This window comes from Aphelocoma coerulescens, chromosome 1A, assembly GCF_041296385.1.
Source record: "Aphelocoma coerulescens isolate FSJ_1873_10779 chromosome 1A, UR_Acoe_1.0, whole genome shotgun sequence".
NCBI classification, from domain to species: domain Eukaryota; kingdom Metazoa; phylum Chordata; class Aves; order Passeriformes; family Corvidae; genus Aphelocoma; species Aphelocoma coerulescens.
Genome location: NC_091014.1, coordinates 70,225,671 through 70,236,296, shown reverse-complemented (window position 1 = coordinate 70,236,296; position 10,626 = coordinate 70,225,671). Strand labels below are relative to the sequence as shown.

Below are 10,626 nucleotides of genomic sequence, written 5' to 3'. Positions count from 1 at the left end.
GTGGAACTTTCCCTGACCCAGAGCTGTGTTTGCAGCTGGGACACGAGAGTGGCTTGGCCACAAGTGAGCCCAGCCAGGTGTGGTGCTTGGTGTCCACAGGTGACGCCAGGTGGAGGCAAACCTGGACACGCACGGCGTGAGTGGCGGCCGGGCCATGCTCCCACCTGCAGTGTGTGGCACATCCCGCAGGGCATTCCCACCAAAGGCAGGCGGGTGTGCTTTTCCCCAAGGAGTATTTAAAGTAGTTTTATCACTGTTCAATCTGGAGACATCAGAACTCTTTTTTTTGAGGCAGGTGTGCTCACCTTGGCCCGAGGGCAGATGGGCTCCAGTGGCAGGGGCCAGGCTGCAGCCGCCTTCCAGCCTTCCCCCCGGTTCTCCTGTCTAAGGCGTCTCCAAACTGATTTACAGCTCCCTCCGAGTGCCTGGGATGGAATTAGAGCGCCTTGTGTTACACGGTGCCTTCCCTGTTACTCTTGCTACATGCCACAGATTTATGATGGCTTTTAAGCCAGGCAGCACGTAAAGAAATATGATCTTAACAAAATATAGAAGGGACCAAAGGAGGTCAATGTGTGGGAGCTGAACACTATATGGTGATCCGGGATTTCCTTTTATTTACTGCTCACACCTTTTCAATCTCAAGTGGATTTGGGCTGTCTCAGGCAGCCCTACCCCACATAATCCTCTGAGCCCAGAGACTTTGCCATCAGCGGATGTCTTTCATTACGATTTAGCACATGTAGGAAATCCCAAAATGCCACTGGTGAATTAAATGAATTTTGAACACAGAGTGCCAGAAGGACACACAGCATCAGGGTGGGTAGGAACCCCACATTCATCCGGGCAGCCTTTCTGTCTCCTGACATCTCTTACTGTACCAGCTCAGGGTTTTCCAGGTCAGTGGTGTGCTGCAGAGCTCCTCTGCTTTCAGTGCTGAAGGAGAATCGTTTGTGAGAGTCCTTCATGGAGACATGGAACAAAAGCTGTGCCCAATTCCATTGCTAGGACTGTGGGACAATGAAAGTAATGCTGTAAGCAGTTCTACTTTATAGCTTTATTTACATAGATTCATCAATTATTCCTAAACTGTAGCACACAAGAAAAATAGAGGCCTTGCCCTTAGCCTGCAGACAGATAATGTGAGACCTGCAGCAGGTGCAAGATGTCTTGAGCACAAGGGCAGAGCTGCAGGGAGTCACCTGCAGGACCATGGCCTGCCTTAAACACTGCCTCAAACTGCAAAGGGAAACAGCTGGCAAGGGGGAGGGAAGCTGTAATTACAGCCAACAACTGAGTCCTGAGCCAGTGACTACTGCTGAGAGCCTGGTCTTGAACCAGAAGCCAAGAACAGGAGGCTTTTCTCTCCTGGGTGAGGGCTGTAATTCCCTCCAGCTACAGTATCATTCTGGCCATTAATAAAACAAGGTCTGGTGTGCTCCCTTTCATTCAGATTTATTATCATTATTTCTCTAGCTGGGGAAAGAAAATTTGTCTCCCTTCTAGCCTAGGCCTGTAGCAAGGTTCCCATGGTGTGGGGGTTTTGCTGGTTTTATTTGGGGGGAGGGATGCTGGTGGTCTGTTTCTTTTTGGAAGGCACATAACAGTTCATAATAGTTCACCTGTTCTTCTAAGCTTCCAGAGCAACATCCTCTCCAGTTCTCCAGCTGCTGGTTGCTGCTCACACTGTAAGCTCTTTCTAGAGCAAGAAGGGTTGAACCAGGCTGGTCCCCAGATGTTCTTTGGGAATTTCACAGGCCACGAGTGATTTGAAGCACCTTTTTTTAGAAGTCTGGACTCTTGTGAGATGTAAGGCAGACATCAGCACTGACAGTCACCACAAAACTGCTTCCTCTTGACCAAGTTCACAGGTGACTTGCATTGATAAAGTAAGCAGCACCCCTTTAGTTTTCAACACAGAATGTGGTTAAAACAAATAAAGTAGTTGCTGGAAATAATCTGCAGGAGGTTTGATACTCTGTCGGTCACACCATTGTTGCCATTTCTTTCCCAGGTGCAGTTCCTCAAAGCCTGGGCTTTGCCTGAGAAGGTCTCAGCTATGGGTGTTCTCCTGAGATTCCAGGTCTCCTCAAGAGTGGCATCCAAAGAAGGGTGAGTGACGTCACTTTGCCAAAAGGGGAGATGTGTGGCCTCCCACTAGCCTTGGGATCCTTGTGTTCCCCAGCTCTCTATTTTTCAACTGATTACTGAATTTCTCATGCTTATATCCTCACAGTGTGTGCTGATTATCATGACATCAAAACAAATACCTCTTGGAAACATTAACCCTACAGCACATGTTAAGTGTAATACCTAAATCAATCAGTTCTTGTGTATTTTGAACAAGCTGTATCACTGATAATTTGACATACGGCAAGACCTGGTACAATATGAACATGCTACCTCCTTTTTTCCTCACTGTAGTTTTGATGACTCCCCTCATCAGGAGTTCCGGTGTTTTTGCCAGGTGGTTGTCCTCAGCTTAGTCTTTCATTATTGATGATGCAGAAAAGGTGAGGAGGAACACCTGGATCCCACCTCATGCATTAACAGACCTAGGGAAGGGCATATTCAAAGTGCTCAGAAAGAGATGATTTTCCCCTGGCTGTTATAGTAAATCAGTGGAGATTGTTTCTGTGGAAGGTGCTGTGGTGCCCTTGGCTGTAAGAGTGAGAGGCTTATGTGGATGAGCACAGTGTACATAGCACTCCTGTCTCAGCCAAGGGTGGATCCTGGGAAGGACACAGCTTCATTTTTGAAACAACTTTTTCAGTTATGTTAAAAGCTGTAAGAGGCTTTTTTTTTCATGGCAGGAACACTGGCTTTAAAGAGTTTTGGTAAGAAGCTGTCACAGTGCTACACTTGCTGTCCTTTAGCTGATTTTCTCTTTGGTGTGTTTTCTTTGCAGGGGTGACTTGGCTTGAGAAGCGCAGTGGAGATCAATCTCAGAGTCTCTGTGTGTGTGTGTGGGTCCCCCACTTTGGCCAGGGCTGGACTTCAGCTGAAAGCAGCCTGAGCTGACAGCAGACTTTGCTAGGGGTAATCATGTAGTTTGCTAATTAGTAATTTTTGCATTGTGTTTTCCTACCTTGGTGACACACTTGGCTTGTGCAAGAGCCACAAAGATGTTAATCAGATCCCACTTCTCCTGTCAGGAGCCTCTTGCCTGTGCACTTGATCTGTGTGCTCAATTACAACCATTCCAGTGGGACACAAAACTCATATTTTATGTTGAATGAAAGTATGAAGTCACAGCCTAAACTGTTGCACTTCTTGCTGGGCCATGTAATGCATATTTAAAGGAAGAAAGGTCAAAACACTGCACCAGCATAGAAAGGGGCACATGATGTTTTTCTCTGTAGAACAGGGATCACCCTGTATGCTTCTCTGCCAAGGCTTCAGCAAACTTGAGGGCACAAAAATTAACTTTTCTATTTAGCAAGGCCAGGAAGCATTGTAAGAACAGTCAGAGAGAGGATGACTGAGGGGACTGAGCCTTTCACACTTGCTGTGGCTTTATGCCTTACACTTTCAGGAGAACACAGCCTCTTCTTTCCTATGCACCCGTAGACAGACCATACTGATAAAGGAATAACAGAAACTCTGATCAGCTCTGAGCCTTGAAAATGTTCCTTCTTCTATTGGTGACATATCTAGGTCCAAAAAAGCCAAAAACTCCTAAACATACCTGTAGTTTTCTACTTCATAGCTACAAGCAGAAATCAGTACTGAAGGTCTGTAAACTGGCTATGTAGTGTCCTTCATCTCAACTCTGGGCTGTAGGAAACCTCAATTCCCTGGCTGCAATAAATGCTGCAGGCTCCAGAGCCAAGCAAAAAGTTTAACTAAAAGTAGATAGATAGATAGATAGATAGATAGATAGATAGATAGATAGATAGATAGATAATCTGCTGATTCGGTCTCTCGCTCTGGCATCTGAAATACACAGACCTCTTCTGGAGGCACTGGATGATTCAGATTTCAGTGTCGCTGCAGAAGCCTCCAAACCTTCAGCATGCAGCGAGTGCCTTGTGGTTCTATATAAAGACTTTCTGATCCCCAAAGGCACTGAGCTCCCATTGCTGTACATGCCTGGCCCTACCAGCTGGTGAGTTATTCACCTCATCTGAGCGAGCCAGCGACACCTTCTGTGTGCTGAGTAGCCAGGCACTGCTGGAATTTCACGAGGCCCTGTGTTTGGCAGTTCATGGCTATGGCAGCACCGGTGCAGTGCATGATGTTTTGGCTTTCAGGAAGCTTGGTGACTTTGAGGAAATGTCTTGCTGGTGCTTTAGCACCAGACAAGCCCTGCTCTTCTATAAACATTTAATGAAATGCAGTTTTTTGTTGATTTGTGCCTTAAGTCTCTCCTAGCACTGCATGCTGCAGCCTGAACTTGCCTCTTCTTACTTAAATGAGATTATCCAGAGCATTGTCAAGCAAAATCTTTAATATTTCCACTAAGGAAGGTCCCACCTCTTCTCTGGGAAGCCTATTGCTCAATTATTTTCTGGCTGAAGAACTAGTTTTTTCCTATATCCAGAAGGAATTTCCCCTAAACTGTCTTGTGCCCATGGCCTCCTGTCCTGGCACCAGGAATCCTTTGGAAAAGAGTGTCTCCATCTCCTCTAGAACCACCTCATTTGGGTGTTGAGACACTGACTAAACCCATCCTGGGCCTTTCCTTCCCCAGGCTGAACAAACCCACTTCCTTTAGCCTTTCTTCATGTGTCAAGTTCTCCAACCCTCTCTCCAATGGACCCTCTCCAGTTCTTCAGTGTCTCCCAATGTCTTTCATTTTCTTGAGCTGGGGGGCCAAAAGTGGGCATCAAATTCCAGGTTCATCCCAACAAGTCCTGAGTAGCTGTGGCCTGATCAATATGTTCATGTAGATACTGGAATAAAAAGATTTAAAAAATCTAAAATTCAGCTTCAATATACAGAATTAATTTCTTTCAGTACCAAAACAAGTTCAGAAACAGAGATTAACTCTCTCCTACTGCAAGGTTCTTATAAAAAGATGAGACCTCAAAAAAAAAAAAAAAGTAAATCAGGGAGAAATTAGTTCAAATCATATAAGAAATCTCAATATTCAAAGCATAGTAAGCACAGTAATATTCTGTAAAAAACAAAATTTAATGGACATTCTGAGGAGAATATTCTACCTATCTCTTCTTACATTCCTTCTGATTGAATGATAGACTCAGTGTAGAAAAGTATTTATTCGTTTATCTATTTTAAGTTTGCATTGCTTAACATACAGAAGTCACTGAAAGGCAGAATTGGTGCTTGTAATTAATGCCCTGAATGCTGAAATATGTCCAGCCTGATGATAAAGCAAATTTTTAGTGGGCTAAAGGTGCTGCCAGCCAAGCTAAGAATGAAACTTGTCTATTCTCTCCTAAAGGAGAAGGGAATCCTGAAAATAGAAAATTAGAAGCAGGAGGAAGGGAGGACATAGGGAATGATTCAACAGGTGATGGAAATTCAACAGAGATTGCATATGTACAAGATGATCAGGTTGAAAAAATAATTAGTTGAGCTGGGAGCAAAATGAACTTCTAGTGGAAGAAGTTGGCTTAGTCAGGAGATAGAAATCTGATGCTGGAGAGAGTCTGAAGCTGAGCCTGATCAATCTGATCTGAGTTTTTCAAAATACAAATTCCTCCTGCTCAGCAGGTCATCTTCTAGTGAACAGAGTATACATCAGCTTAAAATAACTCCATGTGAATTGGTCTTCAAAGTGAGAGTTTGTCTCAAGCAGTATCTGAACTCTTGAGAGTGTGAGATTCTGCAAACCAAGCAGAAGGTCTCCTGCAATTCAATATTCAGCAGCTGTCGAAGCTTTTAACTTCATCATGTGAAAGAGGCAGTCATGGAAAACAGGGGAAAAGAGGCTTCAGAAATGCTGTTTCTGACCTGCAGGTGTAAACATCCACTGGAGATCGAGGTACAGGGGAGCTGGCAGGGAGGGCTTGGGAGAGACACTGGGAAGCTGCTCAGAAGATCATGTTTCAGCAAGACTGCCAAGACTGTCAGTGTATGCATTAAAGATGGCAAGAATGAAAAATGAAATACTAGATTAATATATAACACATCAAGCTGAAATGAACTGGATCTGAAGAGAAGCTGGAGAATGATGAGGCTGGGGCATCCATGACCACACACGTGGATGTGTGTGGAAGTCTTACATCTACAGATGCATCCCAACTACAAAACAAACACTTCAGCTTCCAGACATTGGGAATCTGGGGTACAGCTTCAGCTGCCAGACTTGTCTGCGATTCTGGGAGATGCACATGAAGCTTCTCGGCAAAAGGTAGAAACTGAGGCATCTAAATTATGAGAAAATTCTGTTTAAGAAAGTCCCTAAAGAAGCAATATAAAGATCAGCATTGAAACATTAGCTATGACTTACAAACCCCCAGTATGATTCTATCTTCACATCTTCCTTCCTCCCTTCCTACTTATTTAACAAGTTTTCCATGTACAATAGTGCCTTTATACAAAGTTTCAATTCTTTTGCAGCAAGTGTTAACTGAGTTAATATAAAGCTGCTCTTTAAAAGAAGTTACTTTCCCTTTTGGCACTACTAAATATTTCTGTTTCGATTTCGTGCTCCTTTCCCCCCAAAATCTGAATTACAAAACTACTTCCTTTAGTCCCCAGTGGAGGCTTATTTGTATTGGCTTTGACATGAGCAGTTTAGCTGCTTGGTTAAATTTTAACCTTTCAGGTGAAGGGTTTATTAAAAATGAATTACACAGCATGAAATCTTAAAAGCCACAGTGAGATGCTCATGGAAAAAAATGCATAACAGGTCTGGCTGGGGAAAAACATTACAGAACGGATGTTCTCCTTGTCTACAAAAGGAAAGTACAGGTGGTATCTTTGTCAGTCTCCCCAGTGGAAATAATAGGCAAGATTTTGAAAGCTGATTAACTGCTACAGCTAAAAAAATTGAACTCTGACAATCACACAAAAATCAAAAATACCAAAATAGTCTTAAATAAGAGCTGGATGCTTTCTAAAAAGACTAAAATTAACATCAAGTGGCTTCCCAAGAAGTAATTACAGGTGATATAGACTTGAGGAGATAAAACCTCTGGGGCAGCTACAGTGTCTGGGCAAATTAGGAAGCCCAGCTTTAATGTTCAGAAATATGAGATGGATGGGTAAAGCCACTGGCCAGCTGGCTGCCACTGATCAGAAAACGTCCTAAGCAGCATGGTAGTACAAAAAAAGTCGACTGCTTTGGCTCATACCAACTGAGAGAAACTGCAGCAGCAAGGAACTTGCAAAAGGAAATTAAAAGCCGTCAAGATTCCTTGATGTGGAGACACTGATCCATCCAATATTTCAATTTTTTTTTTTACTTTGGATACAGATGTCAGTGTTTATAGACCCTAAAATTACTGCCATAAGAGAGAGTGGAAGGCCATGACTATAAAAGTCTAAATTTTCTAGGGGCACAGCATCAGTCGAGACTGAAGAATGATCTTGCTGCTCTTGCTTTGGGAACAATAAACTAGAATACACCTCAAACATAAAGAGTTGGAATGGGGATAGGAAAGATGGAAGCAATTTCTTTACCTCAGAATAGCTAAAAAAGGCAAATATTAGCTGTAGAGGAAAAATGTCTTGTTTCAGCATATAGGCAAAAACCTACCTTGAGGTTATAATCCCTGCCTTGATACCAGCCAGATGTTCTCCATAAAGGAAAATTCACCAACTCTTCAAGTACCACAGGTGTATGAAAAGCCACTAATTTTATACTGGCTAATTAGTTCAATATCGTTCCACAAAGTCACTATAATTTAACTCATCAATGCTCTAAAATGGCTGGGATGAGTAGGAGTACCAGTGCCAGATAAAACCCAGGAAGAAGCATGGAGACAATGAGTTTCTGTGCTTGCAAAACCCAGCCCCAACCCACCAGGTGGTGCCAGAAGTTTCTGGGGTTGGTCACCACATAGTTTTTTTATTCTCCCTTATACAGTGCCAAGCAACAGGTTTTAGGTTTCACTGGAGGCATTTATGGAGAGAAACCACGTTGGGCTTGAATATAACAATGAAAAATAGCACAATGTCTCCATGGGTCACAAGAACATGTGGAAGAAAGTACAATTCATGGAAGAGCAATAATGTGTCAGCTTTTTCTGGGAAGGCTGCAAGGATATGTAAAATGCAAACAATAAGGACAGTATGACTAATTTGCGTAATAGACAACATAAAGCCACACAAGACAGGCAACCCAGAAAGGCTGATGTAGTGAAAAAAGGGAGATTTGACAGCCTGTGCAGGAAGAGGGAGTCTCTCAAATTGTGGTGGGGTTTTTTGTGAAAAGCTGTGCATGGAGGAGATTCTCAGAAGTGGCTGAATCAAAGCATTTGGAAATCTGGCTGTGAGGGGATGCCCCTTTGGCCTGAGGGCACAAGGGAAAACCTGTGGTGCGGGCACAGGGCAGAAGGGCTGCCTCCCCTGGTCCCACGCAGTTTTGAGACACGGGTGAGATGTCATCATTGCTGTGTCTTTCAGTGGGACACGTGTGTGTGCTCTACCCACCCTGCAGGGTTTGGGGCTGCTGGTGACAGGAAACCCTCTGGACTCACAACCCCTCTTTGTACACCCCTAAAAAACCCCAAATACTCCTGCAGCTGCAAGGATTGCTTAATGTTACCTTGCCAGTAACACACAGGGCGCATCCTCATGGACTTAACTCATGCTCAAACCAGTACAAATATTTGTTAATCTAAGGCCCTCTCAGAGCTGTTACAGCTTTACCTGTGATTCTCATTAGGCAGCACTGCAGTTTGTATCTGCAGTAACATCTGAACCCGTCGTTTTCCTGGAACATCTCTTTTCAGCTGGAGAGGAGGACGGGAGATGAACACTTACTGACAGCTAAACACACTTCTGGCTCTGAATGTCAGAGAAATGACAGTCCTCTGCCAGCCCATGGCTGCTGGACCATGGGCATGGGCTTTATCACATGCAGCAGTCAGCTACAATTTAATAGAGAAAAGAATACTTTTTGTCCTGTGAACCACATTAGCCACAGAATTACGCCATTATTTCTTTCTTCAACTGCTTTTCTGGTTCAGTTCCAGTTCAGCTCTGCCTCAGTAGAATCCCAGCCAGGCTGAATATGAATTTCAGCTGAACCAGAATCTCTGCTGGTTCAACGTTCCTTTTTTGTTGTGATACACAAATTAACTAGGAATTGGAATGCAATTAAGATTGATGAGTACAAGGATTTTTTTTTTTACTCTCATAGTTGTATCTGTTCCAGCTTCTAAGTCTTCCTGTCTATTGGAGCAAGAATGAGGGATGAGCAGCACATGTATTCTATGTCAGCAAGTTATAACATCAGAAAGAGAGTAAACAACCCCTGCAAGCAGCTCCTACAAATCTAGGAAATGGATATTACGCACACCAGAGGCCTATGGAGAGACAAACAAGAATAGACACTATCAACTTTGGGTGTTTTAAAGCCAAAACGCTACAGTCTGACTGAAACTCTGTGACTCAAACCTTCCTCTACCAAGGTCAGGATTCTTTTTGAAAGTCTAAAATGAGCTGAGCCCCAATTTCAATTTACAAAAAGTGAATTTAGTTTTTCAACCAACATCCTGTCACACCATTAAAACTGGGAAGAAATTATCAATTACTAAAACACATAATGAAGTATCTTTTGAACTGGAAGAGGTCAACTTATGTTTTCCCAAGGGTCATTATACAACTTCACAGCACCAGACTATGTATGATTTGAACACTGCATTTCTAAATGAAATAGTTTTGGAGTTCTCACTTTTTATGTGGCAGTTTTTCTGCAAGAGAAAATGAACTGTAATGCTGATTTCCTCTCAGCTCTCTCAGTTTTCCATACACACACGCACACACACGTACATACATACACAGTGTAGTGTTAGTTCTTGGTACATTAATGAAATGCCTAAGTCATAATAGCCTATTTAAGTAAATTTGACCACCAAGTCTACATTGGAGAATCTCTTCCCCATAACTTTTCTCAGCATTTAACACTACTTGCAAAGTTAGGGAATAAATTCTGACAAAATCCTGTGGTGCAAAGGTAGGTATTATAATTACTGCTATTAATGTGCTCTTTGGAAACAAGGCAAAAGGAATTCACTTTGATCAACCCATACTACAGGTATTACAGCACAGAGAGATTTGGCTCCACATTCTCCCCCTCTCCCCCATCCTTAGGACCCTGAAACCTTTCTGCATATAGTAGTTTAGCAAAGATTGTGATTCTGTACTGTCATCTGACTTCTGGGTCACCTGTGCCTGGACACAGTCAGCACATGGCTGGATGAGAACCAGACAGCCAACAGTGCCACAGTGTTCCTGGTGCAAATCCTCACATGGAGCATCGCTGCTCCTTGAGGAGGATGGCAGAGTGTTTTGGACTTGGGTGAATTACAACCATGAACTTTGCATGTGCCAACTAAAACAGCACAAAAATATAAATTCCCCCCCACGCCCAGCAGTGGCAAGGCTTTCACCAGAGCGAGCACAGCCATCCAACTATAAATAGCAACTTCCCTAAAATTAGATGGAACTGGCAGGCTCTGGGCCATGAATGGGAGCACTGTTAATATG

The 10,626-nt window shown here is 43.3% G+C and overlaps 1 long non-coding RNA gene across 4 annotated transcripts; it reads left to right on the top strand.

Annotated features, from left to right (window-relative positions):
* Positions 1-257: 257 nt before the first annotated feature.
* LOC138104326 (uncharacterized) lies at positions 258-9,248 on the top strand. 4 transcript variants are annotated; one of them, XR_011148014.1, is made up of 5 exons: positions 260-1,428; positions 1,636-1,889; positions 2,015-2,112; positions 2,909-3,039; positions 5,926-9,248. It is a non-coding gene; the product is annotated as an uncharacterized lncRNA (long non-coding RNA). The 4 variants fall into 4 exon arrangements; XR_011148016.1 differs by lacking the exon at positions 5,926-9,248 and having other exon boundaries at positions 258-1,428; positions 1,636-1,871; positions 2,909-5,908; XR_011148013.1 differs by lacking the exon at positions 5,926-9,248 and having other exon boundaries at positions 262-1,428; positions 2,909-5,908.
* Positions 9,249-10,626: the final 1,378 nt, after the last annotated feature.